At 37.5% G+C, this 24,699-nt stretch overlaps 1 protein-coding gene across 2 annotated transcripts in view; it reads left to right on the plus strand.

The window, feature by feature from the left end:
• The first annotated feature begins 2,164 nt into the window (after positions 1–2,164).
• The window catches only part of heph (polypyrimidine tract-binding protein 1 heph), a 458,299-nt gene continuing 435,764 nt past the window's right edge, over positions 2,165–24,699 (plus strand). For both annotated transcript variants that reach the window (XM_074094991.1, XM_074094990.1), the window contains exon 1: positions 2,165–2,930. The gene's annotated coding sequence lies outside the window, so the exon portion shown is untranslated. The remainder of the gene's footprint in view (positions 2,931–24,699) is intronic.

Genomic DNA, 24,699 nt, shown 5'->3' on the forward strand with positions numbered 1-24,699 from the left:
ATATAGATTCCAAAAAACTTACTCATGTGTTGGCAATGAAAATGAAAAAGTTTTGCATGGTAAGTTTTAAACTTTCTAATTAATCTACAGTCGAGTTCATAAACTTCTGAACAAAAATTGTATCAAAAATATCTGAACACGCTTCTACGCCATTGACAATAGAGTCGTGTTCAGATATTTTTGATCAAATGTTTGATCACAAGTTTATGAACTCGACTGTACATAAGTAAATTATTTATATATAATTGTAAAGCTAAAATTAAATACAACTGCATAAATAAATAATTTAATGTAAATATTAATTTCACCAACAGATATATGGTTGAAGCTGTTTTGTTAGAAGAAAAGTTCATATTACAGTGGTACTACATCATGTTTAAACAACATTTGGATACTATTAATCTCATAATTTGCGTATGTGCTATTTATTGATATTTTTGATATGCGCATAAAAATATTGAAAACAAATCAATATGGACTATGGTAAACATGGCGGCCACAGGGCCACCATGACATCTACAATTGTCACTTCATTCGGCATCTGGGGGACTATCATGAAAATTCGAAAATCGAGTTCGTATCATATTGGTATTGTCTCTTTGAATCACGTATTAAATAACTTAAGCGTTAGCGGATGGAAGTTACGAAGTTCGAATTTTGCACTTCGTAGTAGGTATGGCTTGACGTATGGATTGATCGAATGCTATCTATACTCGTATATACTCTATGGATGCTTTCTATACTCGTGGTAATTTTCATTCTTGAGTTTTGTTTCCTGTTAAGTTTTCTGTTGCCGGCACCCTTTTTAAATCTAAATGAAAACAAAATATTATAGACTATTTTATTAATAATGTGCATGGGGTTGTTACATCTGGAACGTGACTATGACGATGACACTTGGGACAGTGACGTTCGGCTCTTTGGTAACTTTTTTTGGAATCTAAATACGGCGTTGGGTATAGGTTGCCGCACGATCCAAAGCTTTGATAAGGACAGCAGAGGCTCCCTGCGACAGGGTTCTACCTAGTGTCACATAACTTGTCAAGGTATAGTGGGATCACAAAAGTGGTTAGTTATTAATCGTATTGAAAAAAAGTTGCGAACTCAGGTAGGTATAGTCAGGTAGCAGAATAAGTGGTTGTGGAGCTAAAAATGACGTCTTATTGCTTTGCCGTAGAGTTGAGATTGTTATAAGCTCTATTTACAACCGCTCACTTACTTAAATGGTTGACTGTAATTAATAGATTATGAAATACTTTACTAAGTTACTGCTAAAGCGTGGTGTTCTAGAGGTTGCACTTATGGCTCAAGCAGGGATTGTGCGTTCAAACCAGTGCATCTCTAAGTTTTTCTAAAATCAAGTTTCAGGATTAGGTTCAATCAGTTTTAGGATGAATGAAAACATCGTGAAGGAACCCGCACAAATTGTGAAGCAAAATGTTGTGGATGAAGTCCCCGATCCACAGTGAGCCTACGTGGGAACTATACAACCCAAGCCAAGCCTTCTCATACGTATATAGGCTGGGATGATGATAATGTTAGGTAAGTATTGTCAAAGTGTTTTATAAATGTTATTTTTACAATAAATGGGATTTCTTTTATTTTCTTTCTTTACTCTTAACTCTAGAAAGTGTAGTCATTTAGTACATGTGGGAATTAAAACGTATTAAATCATGCATTATGTAAAATGTTACCAAAACAATCTAGTCTAGTCTGGAATTTAGAAACTCGATGGATATGCACAATATGCTTACACCATGCATGATACATGGTTTAGTCCTTAATGGAACGGACCAACATACGACACAAGAATCGATAATGTTAATGGAGTTATAGCCGATGTCCACTGATCATTGAATCACGATGAGTATGGAGCCTCGATTTAGTACGGGGAGTGCATCGCACACGTGTTGTCTGTTAATTGAATGCCTTCGCCGGCGGCGCGCTCCCTGCCGGCCCTAAAACTACCTAAACAAACACGGCGAGGACAAACGAACGACTAGGCAGAACCACTATGGTCCGCTCTGATCTCTGATCCACCCCTCTGAGCACTCGAGATTTTTCAACGTTAGTTATACATTTTTTTCATACGCTGTTGCGGGCGCGGGTCGCAGGGCGCGCGCGGGCGGGCGGCGGCTGCGGGGCGCGGCGGGTCGCGCGGCCTCTCGCGTTTAGTACAGCGCTCAGCAGGAGTGTCGGACGCTCGGCTTTGCAGCCGACGACTTTAGTATTCTTCATTTATTTTCTTTTCTATTCGTTTAATTTGTCGCTTGAACCTCACGGCGTTCTAGACATGAAATGTACCTTCTATGAGTGAGTTACGAGTGTCGAAGTGTTAACCGGCATTTTATTTTGACAGTGTCACGTGCGAAACCGAATCGAATACCGGTTCTCGAGTTTGAAAAGTGTTTATATACGCACACGGCCTACACTTACGGCAGGTAGAGCCGGCGGATCGTCGGGGAAGTGTGATAGTGTCAAGTTTACCGAATTATAAGATTTACAAGCGTAGTGTAGTTCTCGTGGGAACGATAATATAAGTGCTCGGCCGAGTTCAGTGTTACTTCCGAAAAGTTCGCACGGATTTGTTCGAAAAACTCTACGCGGAAAGTAGTGCGAAGTGCGTGTGCCGACGAAGTGCGGAGGTGCTTACAACTTACAACATAACCTTATTCGAACCCGGCGCGTGTTGCACAGACATGCGCAGTGCGGGCCTCTAAAATTAATAATAGAGGCTCATAATTTTATAAACAAACCGCCTGCCCGCGTGGTTAGTGGAAGTGTGGTGCGTCGCTAACAGCCAGAGCACGAGTACGTCAACGGCGTGCGACAATTGTCGGCACAATCAATTTGAAATTCGAGATTAACGTTCATCTTCACCTGTGGGAATTCGGTGTTTACCTGCGCGCGCACTGGACTTCTTTACAAAGGTAAGATGCAGGTGTGAATATTGCAAGATGCAGGTGCGTGGTTAAAAAGTGTATTGTCGTAAAATGCATCGGTTGGTGTCGGCGGGCCGACGCGCCGTGGCAGACCTCATGTTTATTTTTTGTTGGCCAACCAGTTGCTTAGTCTTTGGGTCTATGCATGACGTCATCGCGGAGCATGCCGTGTTGCTATCTCTCTCTTACACTCACAAGACGCCTCGAGAAATTCGACTCTACATTGTTGTTGTTTGATGCTTGTGGAGGTTATTTTATACCAGTGGTGTACAAGTTTTAAATAACAAAGAAATCATTATGCAACTTTAGATATTTTCTTATGTTCAATTATATTGCGAATATTGCGATCCTACTTTATATAATAAATGCGAAAGTTTGTGAGTGTAGAGTTACAGTTTCCTGCTCAAATGGTAGGGAATACCAAGCACAACTATTAATAATTTAGATATTTATTAGAGAGCAGGACGAAAGCATTTAAAATTTAGAAACTTCAACTACTGCCTCTAGAGATATGAAATTTATCTTCTTTTTCTTCTATTTCTCACAACGATAATAATTATAAAGACCACGTTGTAATTTTTTTTTAATCTCAGAAATTCTAATCAACTGCTAGATAGTTTTATGCCTGCAAAACGGTGTGTAAATATAATTAGTTGTACAATAGATACCTATATTATTTGTAAGGTAGAGCTGCATGCGTTCGTTACTAATTAAGTAATGTAATGATAATCTCTGTGATCTATGTATACATCATCAGCACATGGCTTGTAAGTAGGTATACGTAGTTGCCAGTTGTGTGGTTTCGCCTTATCTACTTAAGCATGGCTTGGCTAATTTCAGGTAGTAATATTAATCATTGTTTGTAGGTATGTTTCTCATTACGGTGGACTTTAGATAACGAAGTTGATCAAACTCCTCAAGGTCTTACGCATAAAATTATGTTTCTAAGCGTGATTTCAAACACTTCCAAAGTTTGGTTTTTTGTTCTTTTTTTAGGGTTCTGTACCATAAAAAGAAACACTAGAACGCTTATCTATTTGATCATTTCCTTATCTGTCTATCTTTTTGTTTTATACTCCGTCAATACGCTATTTTCGGGAACACGTGGAGATATAAAGTTGAATTAATATTAAATACCCATGGCTGCAATTATTTTAAACTGTGAAAAAAATTAAATTCACGCGATTGAAAATTACAAGCATTTAAAAATGCATTTTTGACACAGAATTATTAAATAACCTACCTAAGACAGTAAATTATGAACACGCGTGCAGTTCTAAAGACACTGTCTATTAAAAAATATTTCATGTTTAATCGAAATGCGATAAAATAGGTACAAACTTATTTTTTGCTTGCCTTTAAAGTAGGAACCTACGGAATCGTCAGTGTGCAACCCCTACTCGCACGTGGCCGGTTGTTTTGTATTCGGTACCTATTCAGTAGTCTACTGAATCTCCGGCATAATAATAAGAATAATAAAGGATAAAGGTAGAACCATAGTTTATTCTTATTATTACGTATAATACGCTTGGGGCGGCACGGTTCTTGAACACTGACCTTGAATGCGCCAGAGTCGATTATTGGTCGCTCTGGTTGTCTGTGGTCCCCTTTATCCCAACCACTTTCGCTCACAACCGGGCAGCCCAAATATTCGTGCCGTCTGTCTGTTGTGTCGTTATTTAATACTACTCGTTTTTACAAGCTTTTTTTTACTTGCATGTAGGTAGGGGAACTTGTAAGTTGTCTTTTTAAAAATTTGCGACCCATTTTCGACCTTTTGTTGGAATCCGATTGAGCTGAAATTTCCATACCTACTCCTTATAAGCTAACAAAAAGTGCTATTAGCAAAATAATCTTGAACTAAAATCGGATTTTTTACAAAAACTTAACCCATAATGTGAAATGTTTAAAACGATATTACTGTATTAAATATGAGTATAATTAGAGTTACGGACTGACGAAATTTTCATAGTTACAATTTTGATAAAGTAACTTCTCTGATATAGGTAAAAATTAACAATGATTTTAAAATGTGTTAGTCCTTCAATTCAATCATTACCATTTACAATAGAGTCGAGTATTGAACGTTTTCAGCAACTCATTGCTTACACTGACATTAACTGTCTGCTGATGAATGACGATACATAAGTAGATGACCTATGACCGCAATTCATTTAATTTTAAACTTTCTGAGTCACGCCACCGCTGTTGGCGACCGCGACCGAGTTGCGCGACCTATCGCTTGGCATGAACTTAGTCGCGTGACGTGAGCGTTTGTATTCGTCAGTGCTTCGTATTAATTAATACTAAGCAGTGGATCATGCGATCCGAGGCCTTATTATCTAAGATCCTTGGAATCACAATCGTTTTCTTCTTTCTGTTACACGGTGCAGGATTGCGATTGACAGAGCCCGAGCGTTAGACAATACGACCGCCCGGTCGCAGTCGTGCGTCGCGGTCGCCGGTTGCTACTTTAGCCTGATTCTTAAACCGTTAGATTCTCAACTAAAGTTATATCAAAATTATATTTGTCTACAAGCTCCTTAGCAACTGGATCAAGCCACGTACCAAGAACAAGCGTTTTCGATTAAAAATTAAAATACAAATTTATCGTTACTTTTATTTTTCTTTTTCATAACTTTCAGACATACGCCTAGACTGGAACTTAAGAAACGCAAGTTTTACGTAAAATGAATTTGATTAAAAAACAATACAGTACAAAATGAAACAAAGTATATTGTTTCTATTCTAAAGCTTCTCATGCAACCTCAAGCACCTCTGGTACTTTACCTACCTACTTGAGATGTCATAGTCAAATCAATCCTATAAAATATATTCGAGGGTCTCGGCAAAAGGAAAATTGAGTTGCGACGTCATTAAATTCTAGAATTTACGAATCAGATCCCCTCTGTTTAGACCTGCTAAGTGTTTTAACGGTGTGTGTGTGTGTGTGTGTGTTTTTGTTTGTTGTTTTTTTTCTTCCATAAACACCTTTATAGGACTATAACGAACACAACAAAATGAGAATAAGCGAGCGAGTCCAGCCGTTCCCGAGTTTTGCGCTTAGCAACTCATTGAACGATTAATTTTTGTTTATATGGATTAGTACTATTCTTTTAGATAGTTTTTGCTTTATTTAGATGGATTATAATTCATCAATCAATAAGCTCTCCAATTCGTGCTAAACGGGTTAAAGGCCTTTGAAAACCACGAGTGCGGTTACTACCGTATAATGCTGCAAAACACAGTTCAAATTAAATTTTGGACACTTGTCCAAATTAATTGGACAAATTACTCGACCAGTTGGCAACATTGTCTGTTACATGTACACTAGTATTACAGAATAATTTTATTTCAAAAATCAATACCTAGTATCCTAGTAGATGATTTACCCTCGACTTATATTACTTCTGAGGATAAATTCTGGTTAAGTTCGAAACGCGTCAGTGTAGAGCGTGGTGGTAGTGACGGTTGGGCTTGTGTGATTTATGTGTGTTCTTACAGCGTTGTAGGTGGAGGAGCTGCAATTAACACATATCTGTTGCATAGACTTAGAGCTATCTCAAGGTAGCGGGTGAGCAAAATAATGGTTTATAGTCCATTGATATGGACCTCCGCAAAGTAACGCCTATTCCTTAAATTGCTTGTGTTAGTTATTATTATACGCTACAAGATTTCTGAGAACTGATTATGAGGATTCGGACATGAGCCTTGTCTGTAATCTGACCCGTAAAACATTCGCTCACTAATCGCCTTTATTATTATATCTGTGGCACAGACTCACTGTTAGTTAACGATGAGTTACAATAACAATAATATTTATTATTGTGACAGCATTTAAGAAGCGATGTCCCAATGAAGTTCAAAGCAAACATATGCGTTGACTCAAGGTTTGGTGTTGGGAGAATTCTTATACGTAGGTACTATGGTATAACGTACAGTCAGCATCAAAAGTAGCTGTAGATTTTCGTACTTTGTCGTTTTAAGTGCCACGTACTAAACGCCATGCAAGATTGTCTATCTGTCAACGCGAAAGAGTAAAAAAGCGATCCGCTACTTTTTATGCTGACTGTATTACCTACAACAGAACAGTACAGAGCAGTACCTACAGTATGAATGAAAACAGATTGACTAGGCAGATCTATAAGACGAGCGTGAATGGGAACTTTGGAAGAGGAAGGCCTAGACAAACGAACTACGATCCAATCGGGGACGTTCTGAAGAAAGGTCGGGTCAGGAGTACTCTAAACCGACGTACATGCATGAAAAGATTGATGAATGTAGATGAACCGAGAGTTGTATGCCAGAATTGTAGCAAATGGAAGGATTTAGTCTCTGCCTACCCCGTTGGGAAAGAGGCGTGATTTTATGTGTGTACCCATGTATGTACGTCTTACCTACATAGACGACTTCGAAAGAATATGTGACTCTACATTTATTAGTCTTCTTTCTTTGCATTGTAATTATTCAATACCATAAACACACTATCTGTTATGCTTTCAGCAACATGTGCGATCTTTACATCTTTGAATATGTGTGGTGCTGGTGGAGTATCCCACTTTTAATTTTGACTCTTTTACTCTTTCCTTATTAGAATCAATATGCTTTCAGAGGGTATCTATCAAATCAATCTTTTTAACCTGTGGAATGGCAGCGCCATATTTAAAATTTACTGTCAACGCGGGGGCATTTTTGAAAAAATCTTTCTTGACTGCAGTGACACCTACGAATTAATTCGCGAATTCGCGAATTTTATTAAAAATATCACCAAAAAAAACTACTTTAATTTTATAGATAAGCCTTACAGTGATAGTTTAGCATAAAATGGCATATCTAATTAAATAACAATGAATGACCTTCAATTTCTGTGACTTTATTATTCATTATCAAATATCTGATAACCAAATTTTTCTCAGTTCATGTATTAAATAACTATAATTACAAATAAACAATTACCTGTAGGAAACACTGATTTATTTCGTAAAATATTAATTTATTTACGAAACAAAGCCCTTTTATAGTCTTTCAATATCAAATAATAGTATAATACGAGTTTCCGAAAATACCAGCGCACGGCAGCGGCCACACAGTGAAACTTGAGTAAACGATAGAACGAAATTTCTCCGTAGTGTTGTCGCGCCGTTAATAAATGCCATCCTTGTCTATTTATGAACGCATTCTGCAAGAATAAGCAAGCGAGATATAGGTCTACCAGTTTATATTTGTTAGTGAATACGTCACCCGCCAACGACCGGGAGCCGGTCGCTTGCCACTCAAGGGTTTTTGACAGCGTGCCGGAGCCGGTCGCCTGCCAAACAAGGGTGTGCCGGGACCCGGACGCTTGCCACTCCAAGGGATAACTGAGTTTTGATCAAATCAAAGCTAGAGTGTTTTCAAATTTATAAGGCATATATTCGCTTCAAATCAGGCGTCGTTGTAATCAATGCATGTATGCCTATTTTGCATTAAGATAATACCACTTAGCTCAATGCCCAACTAAAGTTATTTTTGCTCAACCTACGCTCAAAACTAAAACCATTAAAAATAACACTAAACTTCACAGAATCAAAAGTGTTTATAATAATGATGAAAGAAATAAAGTTCATTCTACGTATCAAAGTAACTGTGTGCGGGCGAATATCTGTAGGAAGTCTAAATAAACTCGACGCAATTCGCATCCAACTCTTAATACGGTACAAAACAGGTAAATAGCCAAGAAACGAGGACTTACAGTAGCCAAGAAAATGCCACGTTTTTCTTTACTAGTTACGATGAAACACTCCGTAATTAAGTAAGAAAAAATGCGTTGCTGTTCAAAGAATTCAACAACAAATAATGATGCAAGACGATTGCAACGGCTTATGATGAGAATCGCTAGGTAAATCTATTCAACTATGAAGCAACCTACACTCACAGGCTAGGTCAAATGTCAGGGAGCTATTTGCGAGAGGTAGAAAAGGTATTTAAATGTTCATCTTAAGTCTAGAAGCCAATTCAGCGCGGGAGAGACCGGGGATTGCTTCTATTACAATTCAGATACCTAGCATATTTACAACTTTTTCTGGCAAATGAGGTTGCTAAATCTAGCTTTGAAAATGTATATGTCACATGCGCGCTCAATACCTTTCAGATGTTTTTTGGAACTTCTCCCGAACATAAAACTGACACTTGTTGAAAGTGGACACTCCGGATGTGCTATAAAACAGAATACTATCGCGATGATAGTTGAATTGATGATCGTTCGCCGTGGGACTCGTAGGGGTCAGATAAGTATTTCTTTCCATGTCTATCAGTATAGTAGGCGTTATCATCCTTGTTTTTTCTGTGATATCATCATTTTTATTAAATCTTAACAGATCTGATCCTTATGGTTGTTTGTCAAAAAGTATCTATAAAAACAAATTTATTCTTAAGATATTGTTTTTGATTATTATTAGCTTGGAAAACAAAAAAATATCCTAATTTCCTCATCATTGTCAGCCAAAAGACGTACACTGTTGGATACAAGACTCGCTGAAAGAATGCCACAGTCGCCAGACTTGCACCGTTTAAGTCTACTGGACAGTCTCCTGCGACATTTACCAGGATACCAGTCCACTATGTTGGGGGCCCTGTACGAGGGTAGATCCTTATCCCGTGGCAATATAAATAACCTCTTCTTATGCATTTCTGCGATACTCAAGTTTCATGTCTGCTAGACTGGAAGCCTTTTGCCCCAGTAATTTAGGCTATATCTTATCAGCCAATCAGTCATGTTACTCTTTTATAGTACATATTTCAAGTTATACTTGTTTGACGTGTTCCCATAAGATGATACTCGTGTTACCAGGGGGGAACAACTTGTTTCCTCATTTAAAAATCGGTCGAACGTTATTTCTGAATGTAATAAAAATAGTAGTTTCGATAGAGCTTAACTACCGGATCCGGGCGACCCACTATCCCATCCCCGACAGAAGCAGACGGACAGATTTATTTCGTGATGTCATCGATTAACGCGGATAAGCCACATGTTTTGCGATTTCTTTTAATTTAAATGCGTTCGCGCGGTGCGATTCCATTCGAGAGAACTTAAAACTAAATTAAACACGTTGTTGTGGGTACAGCTGTTACTGGATTTAAATTTATGTTTGAAGAGAGTATTTTGAGGTAATGTTGTTTATTGATGATTTTGTTCTAAGAAGATCTTAGCAATGAAAGTGAGCTTCTGTTTAGTAGGAAGCTAAATACTTAAGATTTATAGGTATAATTGACGATTTCATAAATAGTCTACATAGCATCTCCCATTAAAACGCCTCTGCATTGCTTCAACTCAGCGTAAAACAATGAAATGCAGATTTCATTTGCTGCCAGGAATTTCGATAAAAGCAAGAGTTGAGTGTGCCCTGACATGATGTTCTTTACTTTGTAAAGTAGCTATCACCATTTGTTGCTTCATTCTGAAGTGATTGCCAGTCTTTGTTCTAGTCTACTAAAATTTAACATTTTAATATCTCAGCACTCCGTAAAATCCACAAAATGGCCGATATCATGGGCACAATCAATGATATAGAATTATGCATTTAATCCTCTATGCAGAACAAACAGCGAGTATACACAAGTGTGGTGATTAATTGTGTTTGCTTAGGTAGGATCACTGTGAAGTAGATTCCATATCTGTTGGAGCAACATGGCCTTGCTTGCCTTGACCTGCTTAGTACTATCTGCTAAAAATATAAATTATGCGTTAAGTTTAAGTCGACGCATGCCTGCCTACTCTAGGGTTATCTCTTAGTCTGTGATTATTAGCTTTTTGTGGCTTCCAGTGTTTCTCAGGTCAAGGACGAACGCAAAAAAAATAAAATAAAAGTAAATAAATACTCAATCATAATTCTAGCAATTCCAAGGTTTTAGACAATAAAAGAAAAACTATAGTAATATATAAATGCTTGTACGGTACGAAAGGCTAAAATATGTAATTTTTTACACTTCTAACATCCATCAGTTTGTCATATTGAAAACAATTGTAAAAGTGAGTCGATGAAAAATTTGATCTAAAAATCGGAAAAAAATCGAATCAGTTAGACATTCGCTTAATTTTTGCTCAAACTGAAACGGGGGCACTTCACGCTCGCTCGGTCAATAAGTGATATATATCACTTACGTGTGGTTGAATTAGTTGGCCCGCATTACTAAAGAGTAATTAGGTATCTTCAATCTGCACCTCCCTATCAATTTTCATCGTGAGCTTGATTTATTTAACTTAGGTAACTTATTTATTATGAAACGTTATGTACTTAACTGCCTTCGCTTGTCACTGACAGGCGTAATTAATTACCTCCCGAGTCCCGCCCTGGTACGATACGAGTTAACTAAGTGTGGCCCGCTTAATACCTAGTATTTTGACATTTGCTGGAAGAAATGATGAAAATAACGTTGATGTATCGCGTTCCCAATCCGCACAGGGTCCAAGTAGGAACTAGGCCGTAGTTCATTCTGAGATCCCGAGATGATGATGGTCCTGGAGCAAAAAATTACCGTCATAAGGTCCAATGTAATCATCTTCAGAAGTCATCCACTACTTAACACAGGCATCCCCCTTAGATAGAACGCTACAGCGAATGACGATTTGCCACCTAGTTACATGTATTGCCTGCGTCGGTCCACCTGATGGCAGGTCTGCCAACACTGCGTATTCACATGTGTTGGCGCCATTCGAATACCCATGTCCCAGAAGTCAACAGTTATCTATTCTTTGAGCGAAGTGGCTTGCCCTTTGCCACTTCAATGTACATATTCTTCTATGTCGGCGACTCTAGCTTTTCAGCTGATTTCCGCTAGGCCAGATTATATATCAGTATATATGTATCTTAAAATATTAAAAACTATTATTACCATTATTACAAGTGAATGTGATAATCAACCTTGTTGATTGACAACCAACGCTGCTTGATTCCAGATTGATTTAACTCACTGCATTAGTAGGCACTAATTCATCCACTTTCGATATGGCCATGGATTTTAAGTGATAAGAAAAACAAGTTGGTCACATTTGTAAACTTATTTTATAGCCTTTATAGCGATAATATTGCCTCAAATGTAAACAAAATCGATATAACGAAAACCTAGTTCAGAAGCAAAGCCGACTGTTAGTGAACGTACAAAGGAAACCGTATATACGTCTTTGTATTCGCGAATGAAGTTTAAAAAGTGTGCAACTGTCTCTCTATTCCTTATCTCGATACGCGCCTCAAGCGAGACGCGCGTAATGCGCTCGATAATACATTCAGATCGTATTTATTCGCGTGGCACAGGTTCCATTGGTTCGCTCTACAGGGTTTGGTTAGAGACAATCCCCTGGAGCTAGAACATTGGAAATATCGCAACTAGAATACACATAGATATTAAGTTGGAATATGAACCAATCTTCGACGATTTTGTAAGGAAGGCAAACATTGTAGTTCATTGCTTCACTCAAAAAAAAGAATAATTTACATACAATAGTTTCTCGGAGTTTTTGAAAACTAATTTCTGTTTTCGTAATAATGTACTCAATTAAAAAAACCAAACCCGGTTTTTGATGCATCGTCGCGTTTGAATTATATGAATGAATAAAAAAATATCCCTCGTGGAACATTGCAGAGAACGTACTCTGCTTCCTGTATTCATTTTATTCCAAGTCCTGAATAGGTATTATAGGGCTCTTTCACATATTCCCGAGCCCGCATTCACGTTGCCTAAGCAGGCACTGCCCATAAGTCCCAGTAAGCATTACAATTTCCTCGACCTACTAAGTCGAAAAAAATCTTCAAAATCAACAAAAATGTATCGAATTTTGAATAAGTTGTTCATCCGGCTCTAGAGATAAGTTTGAATTTGGAATGAATTTATAATTAACAATCAGCCTTTCAAGTTTATCAATTGAAGGATGAACTGGGTTTTAGGCAGAGCTTGTTCAATGGATGACACACTGTCTTGGATTGTTTGGTTAGGATCGTCGGATCGTTATCGAGGTTATCTGTGTAATTAGTAAGCTCTTACACATAATCCTACTTATACTTGCTTGCAAGATCGACGTGACTATATTGGCTTTTGTCGCGGCACTAATAGGATAAAGTAGTTTAGTGTCCACAAAAGAATTATACTTGTGTTACTTACCTGCTTACGTTCTGTTCTACTTAAAACATTGTTTACTGGAAACTTAAATCTGTGATACTTTTTGGTTGGTAACTTTTCTTTTTTGTTTATAGCCACTGTGGAAAGGATTGCGTATATGCAATGGAAGTTAGAGTTGTGTTTGTGTGTATGTCTATTACCACGTTTCTCAGAAATCTCTGATCCAATTTCCTTGCGGTTTCTTGAACGACATACTTTTCTACGCCGTAAATTAACAAAAAACTTTTGAAATTAGATTTATACATTATCGATCTTGTTCGTCAGTGACTCTTATCGATTTTTTAATAGGAGAAACCGACTACTATTTGATGATGTACTTTTATGCCTAGGTAAGTTTTCGACGGGTATTCGGGTAAAAAAACTAAGACTGTTTTTGCAAATTGATAATTTTGCTGAATCGAAATATCGATCAATGATAATATCTGGCCATAAAACTCAGTTTAATGATACATTAAGAAGAGTCATAAAATTTATAGTTGTTTACAAAATACAGCTTGATACAAGCAAACGAAGACGTAACCACGACTTTAAAGCAAGGCATTAAATACAATAATATATTTTTTAGCTTGAAGTTGCATCTACAGAAATCACTAATGAGCAAAAATTATGAGTCAGTTTCTATACAAAGTTGTGTAAAAATTATTCCTTCCTTATTAATTTTTTTTTTTTTTTTTTTTTTAAATTTATTTAGGAAACAAACGGTTACATTTCAATGCAGCAACGTACACAATATATACTTAAGAACCAACAGTTCCATTAATTATAAAATAAACTATAACTAATGCAAGCGCAAAACAAAACAGTTTAACCTACAAAAATTAAATTAGGTACATATTTATTACCTTCAACCAGCAATACACAGTAGCAATGTTAAGTGACTAAGAAAAAACAAGCCATCTAATGTAGAGGAAAGAAAACAATCTGTTACTTTTACTTTAAACTATGGATGAGGAATCAAAGAGCAAATTCCGTAGTGAATCCTATATCTTTGCAGCGATGATGAAAATATATCTAAGTTCATAAAACTTCTGTTATAATTACGACAAGCCCGTCTGAAAAAAGTGTTACGCGCATATTTCGAACGACAAAAACTGACGTGGAAAGTGGAATAATGACGAGAGGGGATACGACGAGGGGTCTGCAATTTAACCCTTGAAAGAAGGGTTGATGAGTCGATGTGGTTATTTAGTAGTTTATACAAAAATATTTGATCAAGATATTCACGACGTTTCTTAAGAGGAGCTAGGTTATGACGTTTATGAAGGGGAACATGAATTGTTTGGTTTAGACCTGATCGGTAGTTAAGGGATTTAATAAGTTTACGTTGGATTTTTTCAATTCTTGATATATGAATTTTATTTGGGGGTTCCAAACAACGCAGCCAAATTCGAGAATACTACGCACAAAAGAGAAATACAAAATTTTTAATGTGTTTGAGAGCTTGAAAGGCTTAGAAAGTCGAAGTATTAATCCTAATCGTTTATAAGCCTTAGCGGTGATAATATCTATGTGAGGATTAAAACTGAGCTTTGCATCCAAGGTCACACCCAGATCCCGAACTTGGTTACCCGTCGCATAACTGTACCAGAAAAATTATAATGAAAGTGTATGGGATGTTTTTTGCGAGAAAAACTTATACATGACATTTATCAGGGTTTAATAGAAGTTGATTGGATTGACAGTAAGAAGCAAATCTTCCCAGATCCTCTTGTAAGTTCAAACAGTCACTAGCAGTTTTAACTATCTTAAATATTTTTGTGTCATCTGCATACACCAAATGCGATGACTTAGAGAAGCACTGCCATATGTCATTGATGTATAATATAAATAAAAGTGGCCCAAATGGGATCCTTGGGGAACGCCGGAACTAATGGGCAAAAATCTAGAAGTAAATCCTCTCAGTGCCACAGCTTGAGTACGGTTTTCGATATAAGACTTAATCCACCTAAGGAGGTCACCGTGCACACCGATCTCCAATAATTTGTTTAAAAGTAATGTATGATTGATTTTATCAAAAGCCTTTGAAAAGTCGGTGTACACTGCATCCACCTGGAAACCACCTTCAAAAGCCTCAAGTACAAAATCAGTATAGGTAACGAGATTTGTGTCAACACTTCTACCCCGGAAGAATCCGTGCTGCTCAGGAGAGATTACACGAGAAACACACTGCGTCAAATCATGAGTTACGATCCTTTCAAGAACTTTACCGAAAATACAAAGTTTGGAAATCGGTCTATACTCTGTAACATCATGCTTATCCCCACCTTTAGGTATTGGAGTAATAAAAGCAGTTTTCCAAACTAATGGGAAACAACCTTCAGCCAAAGATTTACGGTAGATAATTGAGAGAGAAAGACAACTCTTTACTACAATTGGAAATTAAAATAGGGTGAACTTGATCATGTCCAGCGGCCTTATTTATGTCCACTTGCTGAAGATGTTTAAGAACTAAAGAATTATTAATGTTAACCGACGAGATATCAACAGGAGTATTGCTTAATTGAGGATTCATATTTAAGGGAGGATCGCTTGGGCTGTTAGATATAAAAAACTGAATTGAAATGGTCGTTGAAATAATTAGCTATGGTTTCACAATCAGAAGACGAATTATTTTTATAAGTCATGTAGTCGGGGATACTATTTACTGAAAATTTCGATTTAATAAAGGACCAGAAATATTTAGGACAGTTTTATATTTTCTTCGGCGTGGCGGATGTATGAGTGTAACAATCTAATTTCATTTTATTTCCCTCTTTCTTAAGGATTTAAACGAAAGATAATCAAGAGGGTTTTTATAAATTTTCCATTTGGTGTGAAATTTACGCTATAATTTATATTTAAGTTCTCGACTGTACGTACATTGTAGGTACGTATCTATATCTATCAGTGTTCAGCTTCACTGAATCTAATAGGTATTGAAAGACGTAAGTTGCACGTGCTCGGTCATTTATTTAAAACTTGCTCCAAACCCAGGATACAAAGGTATACCTAATAAATTGTTACATTTGCATAATATAAGCATCAACGCGAAAGAACACTTGCGAACTAAGTATTTCAAAAGTTTGAAAATATGGGTGCTTCGATGATTAGGAAACTTGTCTTTGAAAATCGAAAGTTTCCGTTCTTGGAAGTATGTTCTCAAGATATTTTCTTCATGAGTTTCATAAAAATCGTTTTTACCCGACTGCAAAGAAGGAGGGTTATTTGTTTGACCCGTATGTATGTAGGTATGTATGTATGTCTATTCCTATGTCCTCTCGTAACTACTCAACGGCTGAACCGATTTTGATAAATGATACGTCATTGAATTCGTCTTGATGACGCGAGTGACACTGGATACATAAAATTCTTTAAAAATCGAAATGGCGGATTTTTGGCGCCAAATTGTGTTAAAAAAAACAATCCTATCGAGTTGAATATCAAATGAAAGTTAATAATTAGCTCATTCTAAATATATTATTACATATGTGTTATAATTGTTTTAATCTACCATTTTGCACAGAAATATCAAAAAAATGTGAAATCACCATCATCATCATCATCCCAGCCTATATACGTCCCACTGCTGGGCACAGGCCTCCTCTCAGAACAAGAGGGAAAACAAGTCTAGTGGGTTAGAACTCTGTTAAGTAGCTAACTTAGAGTTTAAAAGTCGGATCCTATTCAAATCGTGCTCAAAAATTCTTAGTACTTATAATGGGCCCCGACTGTTGAACTTTATGTTAGCTACTTAACAGAGTTCTAGATTTGATTTCTTCTTTTTAGTATTGTTTAAGGCAGTCGGATTTATGATTTTTTAAATTTATTGTTTTTGTTTAGTACCTAGATGTCTCACGGTAATTATCACTAAATAACTTCGGTACGTTTCTTTAACATCTTCATCCGTTATTTGTGTTACACGAGCTCACAATATGATGGATTATTACGGATATACAGGAGGTTTGGACATCCATCGATAAATCACACATTCGTGAATCATTGCGGGGAAAAAGAAACACGTACGTGATGTGAAAATGGATCTAACAAGTAACATTACATTCGTTATTAATACTCAGAACTATGAAAACGTAGACGCCACAACAGTATCGAGTTAAATGATGCGTAAAGCTTTTAAGGAGCACCGGTTATAAAATAAGCGGTTGTTCCACTTAATTTGGGGTTCTGATTAAAGTCTTTACTAATAATGAGGGTGTAAATGTAATGCGGGGCCAAAGTTATAATTGAGCGAACGCGTACTCGCAGCGATCACGGGTTCGCGCCTGTCCCGCCGTGAGGGCTGGCGTAAATTAGTTAGCAACTAGCTGATACTTCGCCTCTCGTCTAGTTAGACGGTACTTAACAGCTTATTGGGATCACTGGATGAATCTTCCGTTTTATATTGCCTTAACGATCAGCTTAAAACGCTTTTAAGAGTTGGTTTCAGCGCTTGCAAAAAACTCTAGAAAAACGGGGTTGTTAGTCGATCCGGCGAAAAAATTGATTTCTTATTTGGTCGAAGTGTTGATAACGTAATGTTTTAATCACTTTAAATCAAAATTAGTCGGCTTTTTATACGTTTTCTTAATGCTAAAATTAATGAAACCGTTGTCCGTCAAATTGGATTATTTGCCGGCAGAATGATCAAAGCGGATTGGAATGCGAAAAGTAAACAGTGCTCCTTTCTTGATGTTGGCCTTAAATTTTAGGATTTCTCTGATAAATCAACCGTTGTTTAAAGTTTGTCAAATAACCTCTAGTTTTTTTTTCTAAAACTTTCCGCTGAAAACGTGTTTAATAACAATAAATAATGGTGAATTGGTGAAACCGAATGAGAACGTACGACACTCTCTAGATTAGTAGTGAACTTTTCAACGCATCGTAAATACTGAGACCTGATGTGAGTACAAAGAATTGTCGTTTGAAGGGGGAGCTCGGCCCGCAAGTGAATCACAGAGCGTATCGGTTAATGTCCGAAAATGACGGGCGTAACGTGACGTATTATATAGTGACGACCTTCGGTTGCCGACTACTAGCTTGAATATTAACTCACTGAACGTGAGCGATAAGTAATACCAATAAAGCAATACGATGGTTCTAGAAAAAAGGCAACTTCTAAATGTAAAGGTTACTTTAATCTCTGTGATGTTTCCGACACGAGTGGACTACAATACAATATACCATGACTTTATTGTTAACCACATTTTTTCATTTCATTTATTCACAAAAACATATACCTTCCATCCCAGCTTATATACGTCCCACTGCTGGGCACAGGCCTCCTCTGAGAACAAGAGGGATTGGACCATAGTTCCCACGCGGGCCCAGTGCGGATTGGGAACATCACACGCACCATTGAATTGCTTCGCAGGTCAGTGCAGGCTTCCTCACGATGTTTTCCTTCACCGCAAAGCTCGTGGTAAATTTCAAATATAATTCCGCACATGAATTTCAAAAAACTCAGAGGTGCGAGCCGGGGTTTGAACCCACGACCCTCTTCTTGAGAGGCGATAGGTCAAACCACTAGGCCACCACGGCTTATAAGAACTTATGGTATGTATGTATACCAGACTGTATACATTTAAGGTCTTATAGTAGATAACAGTCCCTTAATACATTCAGCTGTTAAAGGCGTGTGAATTTTACACACATAGTAAACAATACAAAATCCAGGTAGAAATCCCTCTGGAAGCGATAAGGCTGCTTACCTTGTAATTTTCTCTTCTACTTACCTGATTGCGTATTGTTTACTATTGTGGTGTTAAAAAAAAATAGGCAACTCTAAGGCAGGATCACTCTACTCGAGTAGAGTAGATTAATATTAATCTAGTATCGTTGACTTTAATAGATATGTATACTAGTTAGATAGTTTGGTAAGGTTGGTTCTTTTAATAGAGGAGCGTACTGTGCTATAATTAATAAACTACCCAGGTTTTTTTTTATCACGACTTCAATGTTGCCATAATTACCGCTGCTTGCGTGTCACCGCTGTATTGTTAACGGAACATCGAGCTAATTATAATATTTTTTAATTTTATTCATGATTAAGTCCCGGGAAGGCTATTAATTATAAATGAAAATCTCAAATTCTTTATAATACATGTTACTTTAATCTGCCGTCGTCTCAAGGGAGGCGACTCGTCAAAAGATTTAATATCTCAGAGACAGCTGGAGACTGAGAAAACAAACATCCATGTCGCTACATTGGAGACCTAATCTATAATTAGAATTCATTTTCTTCTCGGAATCAAATTTCGTTCAGTGATAACTAGAGCCAGCCGCAGGAATATTGTTAGAAAAAATTTGGAAGCTCTCCAAAAATCGATTACTCCACAGTTAAGAAATTATATTGAACGGTATTTTCTGCCCGAAGTTTTTACTAAAGTAGTGGTCTCTAAAGCATATGTCCTTAGGTTCGAGGACCGGGTTCATACTTCTATGTTTTGGGGAATTTACTTATGTGCAAAATTACATTTCAAATTTATTATGTGCTTTTGGACGTATATATAGGGCAAGATAAAACAGGTAAGATTATAGCTAAGATAGATAAATTATACCTATGTATCTGAGTATGCACAGGTCATTAAAAAGCTACCCTAGACATTAACAAAGGAAGTCTCAGCTTATTTCTTGACAAAGGTTGTTAAGAACCAACAAGCCAGTTATAACTACAAATTACTTCAGTACTAGTGTGAATATACACATTCTTTTATTAAACGACTTCAAAAAAGCAGGTTCTTAATTCGAGTGTTTTTTTTCTTGTATGTTTGTTTCGAGATAACTCCGCCAATTGTGGGCCGAATTTCAAAATCCTTTTTTAGTTCTAAAGGACATAACTTCCGAGGTGGTCCCATTGACACCAAGTCAGGATCTGATGATGGAAAAAACGAGGGCAACCCTCGAATTTTTAAAGCACACCTACAGCGATTTTGGCATTTTTAACATAAAGTCAAGTATTTGCATTCAAAAAGTATCATTTGATGAACTGGACCCTGATAAAGAAGGCCGTAGATACCGGTACTCGGTTATAAAATGATATAACTATGCCGTGTTTGAGCTTAATGGAATCGTTATGAGATGCACTTTGGCTACAAATCACTAAAAACTATGAAAAAAAAGAAGATTTTAACAAAAAATGGAACCGACTTCGAAAACCTTGAAAATAATTTTCTACTAGTTTGAAGTCGGTGCCTTAGGATGAGCCAGCAGGAGTGATTGAAGCCCATTATATAGTATGTAGGCGACGTAGACGACTATAGTTCCACTCGTGCTGGCTTGTGCTGAGGCACCCTCTTCAAAGTAGTAGAAAATTATTTTCAAGGTTTTTGAAGTCGGTTCCATTTTTTGTTTAAAAATTTTTTACATAGTTTTTTGTGAAACACGGTGGTTTGTGTCACTTTCCAAATTTCTATTAATCTGTAATATCGTTAATGGGGAAGGGTTCTTCTTCTAAGCCGCGACGTTCTTGTCATTTTGGTTGCATTCGTTAGTTGAAAATTAGTAGCACTGAACCTTTATGATGGTCATCTTGGAAAAAATAGTGTTACTATAGTGTACGTGGTTGAATTACGGTGAACCAAAAATTCTAAATAATCATAATTCAATGAAACATCAACACCGAATCGCATTAATCGAAATTAAGATGGTGACTAAAAATAAACTTGTGAATTAAAAATGCGCGAATATAAAAGCCCACTGTTGTGCAAATTTTTTAAGACTGTCATAAATATCTGGTTCCTTTTAGGCAATCAACTCTTATTATATGTACATATATACTATGCAAACATTATTATCAAGCACGCTCTCATGTTATCAAGGCACCCAAAGGTGTGAATTTATCCGGCTATCATTTGCGTGGCATCTGTCAACATGTCAAGTCGATGATATCGATTGACGGTTTTATCTTTTTTGTTCAATCGTGTCATCTCACGATCAAGTAGGTAAGTTTTTTAGAGATTACGAAACTTGTGACTGCGTGATCGTATCTAAAGCCTTTGTCATAATTGATCACAGTTTATGCAAAGTATAAAAGCCAGTGATCTACAATCAGCACCCGTGCGAGAGAAAGTACTCATATTTTTTTTTATTCTACTGGATTGGAAACGAGTAAGTGGATCTCCTGATGGTAAGAGATCACCACCGCCCATAAATATCTGCAACACCAGGGGTAGTGAAGATGCGTTGCCAACATAGAGGCCTAAGATGGGAAACCTCAAGTGCCAGTAATTTCACCGGCTGTCTTACTCTCCACGCCGAAACACAACAGTGTAAGCACTGCTGATTCACGGCAGGATTAGCGAGCAAGATGCTGGTAGCAATCCGGGCGGACCTTGCACAAGGTCCTACCACCTGTAATTGCGTGCCTGTGGGCGTGCAAATTCAACATGTTGCTTGTAGATTAAATACTGATTTTTCTGTTTGGGTAAACACTCTAGCTAGAGGATGGATATATATTTATAACCGTCTTAGCGCAAATTGACCTCCTGCACTGATGGTTCCATTCACATTTAAAAGCAGCCAAAAATAAGTTCGTGTTTTATTACATTTCTATGAAAAACAAGGTAATATTTCGCTAATTAGTGATGTTTAATCTTTTTATTAATAAATAAATAAATATCACGGGACAATTCACACCAATTGACCTAGTCCCAAAGTAAGCTTAGCAAAGCTTGTGTTATGGATAATAAGCAATGGATAAATATAAGTATATAGATATAGATACATACATATTAAACACCCAAGACCCGAGACCAAACATTCGTATTTTTCATACAAATATCTGCCCCGACACGGGAATCGAACTCGGGACCTCAAGCTTCGTAGTCAGGTTCTCTAATAATCTCTCCCGGCCGTATTCGGCTACAGTGACTACTTCCTACTGCTGAGAGCGGCGCTGGTGTGCTCTCAGGTGACTGACGTATCCGATCTTGGCAGTGAATGTGCGACTGCAGTCACTGCACGTCAGCACCCCTCCGACGTAATTGTAGAATATGGCCGCAGGTGGTCTGGCCTTAAGCTCGTCTCGCTTCGCATCGAGCTCGCTCCGTCGCCTTGCCTCAAACTCGCTCACCCTTACATGCACGGCTCGCCTCCACTGAGAGCGATTCCCTGCCAAATTCTCCCAATGTGACGGGTCTATGTCGACTCTCTTCATATGTCGCTTTAGCACATCCTTGTACCGCAACATTTGACCGCCTTGTTCCGCTTGCCATCTTGCAGTTCAGAATAAAAGATGCGCTTTGCGACTCTCTCGTCTGGCATACGAAAGACGTGCCCACACCATCGCAACTGCCGCCGCATCAAATAAGCCTCCATCCCGAGACACCAGCACGCTTTAGGATCTCCGTGTTCCTAACGCGATCGGACCACTTGATACCCATAATGTCTCGGAGGCATCTCAGATGGAACCCATCTAACAGGCGGATATGCTTACGATACAGGCACCACGTCTCGGAGGCATAGAGAAGATTTGGCAGAATTATCGCCATGTACACAGCTATCTTGGTGGAGAGTTTTATGTCATGTGAACGAAACACCCTGGAGCGAAGTTTGCCAAAAGCTGCTGCAGCTGCTCCCACTCTGCAGTTGACTTCGCTGTCAAGGTGGCACTTTGATGTTATCATGCTTCCCAGATATTTGAATTGCTCTACCTGCTTTAGTGAACTTTGACCACTGTCTCAGGTTCTCTAACCACTAGGCCACGCACTATCGCGCGCGCGGTATCTAGCTAACACGAGAATAAATATAAAATGCAAGAATATGACCCGTGCGAGTTTCGCTCGTAAATTTATCCTAACACAAGATTAACTAGAGTGGATCCTATACCTAACACTACAACTACTTCAGTAGCCAGTTGCGAAAATAAATATTTTTACTGGGATATTCTAGGACCAATCCACACGCCCACTCGCAAGAGTTTGATGTCACTTGGGAAACATTATAGGGGTCCGTACCTCAAAATGAAAAGAGGAACATAATAAAGGATAACTTCGTTTTCCATCTATTTGTCTATGAAGAATCTATTCTCAGAAACTCGTAGAGGTATCAAGCTAAAACTTGTATAAAACCACTAAGGGCTGTAATCTCTCACAGTCGCAACCATTACAAATAACTTTAAAAATTCATCTTATTAAAAATATTACTTTTTGGAAATTTATTGTAATACAAAAAGCGTGGGAATCAAAACCTATATAGAGTACTTCCCGTGGACATAAGAATTCCCGTGATATTTATTTATTTATTTATTTTATATCGTATTAGTACAGTTACCAGCACCAATATCTGACACAACAAGCGTACATAAATATCTGATACGACTATTTCTAGGGCCAATTATGACGTGTCAGATATTTTTGCACGCTCCGCTGTTACCTACATTATACTAAAGTATAGGCCGTGGTGGCCGAGTGGTGTGACCTATGGCCTCTCAAGCAGAGGATCGTGGGTTCAAAACCCGGCTCGCACCTCTGAGTTTTTCGAAATTCATCTGCGGAATTACATTTGAAATTTACCATGAGCTTTACGGTGAAGGAAAACATCGTGAGGAAACCTGCACAAACCTGCAAGTGTGTGAAGTTCCCAATCCGTAATGGGCCCGGGTGGGAACTACGACCCAAGCTTTCTCATTCTGAGAGGAGGTCTATATATAGGCTGGGATGATGATTTTAAAAGTATATTTAATAATGTAGGGAAGTATGGCTTTTACGTAATAAGGCGATTCAGTTGGAACCAATATTTGTTAAGTAGGTCTGCTAGTCCGACACATTCGTCATGCCTTTTAAACAAAGGATAGCCTCGCTCGTGATCGTGAAACCGAACGCACGAGGCCATGAGAATGGTTACGTAGCCATGTTACGATATTTTTACACCATTAACTTATGGGAATTGGATATTGTGTTGTATCTTCGTAATTTTATGTAAAAGTTTTTAATGATTGACGGTTATTTACACTAGATACATTTGTTACAGGTAAATCATAAAAGAAGTAAGAGCTAAGGGTAAGGGGTAAGGTAAAGAGTAAAGGTTATCAAACAGTCTCCACGCCGTAATACATAAATTACATTTAAGAGCGTTTATACCTGCTGAGCTGGCAACGTTGCATTTTTGTTAGTTTTTCTCGATTATTCCATAAAAATCGAAAGAAAATGAAAAATGTGGTCTGATAGAACTGTTCCTAATATATAAGTTAATGTGTCTACTCTAATAAGTATGCGAGATAGACTTTTATTTTCTTTAAAAACCGTTAATAAACATTTGTTCGTTTTTAAAGAATATAAAAGTTTATCACGAATAATTGTTGGAGTAAACACATTAAGTAACTTATATATTAAGAACAGTTCGGCCAGACCACATTATTAATTTTCAGTCAATTTTTATGGAATAATCGAGAAAAACTAACAAAAATGCAACGTTGCCAGCTCAGCAGGTATAAACGATCTTGAGATTGGATTTTAATATGCTTTTTATTTTAGTTTGCTTAAATACTGTGGCATAGTATGAGCGAGTTTACTTCAAGTCTCAGCATGCTTTTCGTAATTATGGAAAATTAGTTCGTGTCCGTGGCTTCAATCCCGTGGAAGAGTATAAAATAAGTTAGTTTTTTAACCTGCGGGAATTTCGATTCCCTCAT

Source organism: Choristoneura fumiferana, chromosome 12, assembly GCF_025370935.1.
Source record: "Choristoneura fumiferana chromosome 12, NRCan_CFum_1, whole genome shotgun sequence".
NCBI classification, from domain to species: Eukaryota; Metazoa; Arthropoda; class Insecta; order Lepidoptera; family Tortricidae; genus Choristoneura; species Choristoneura fumiferana.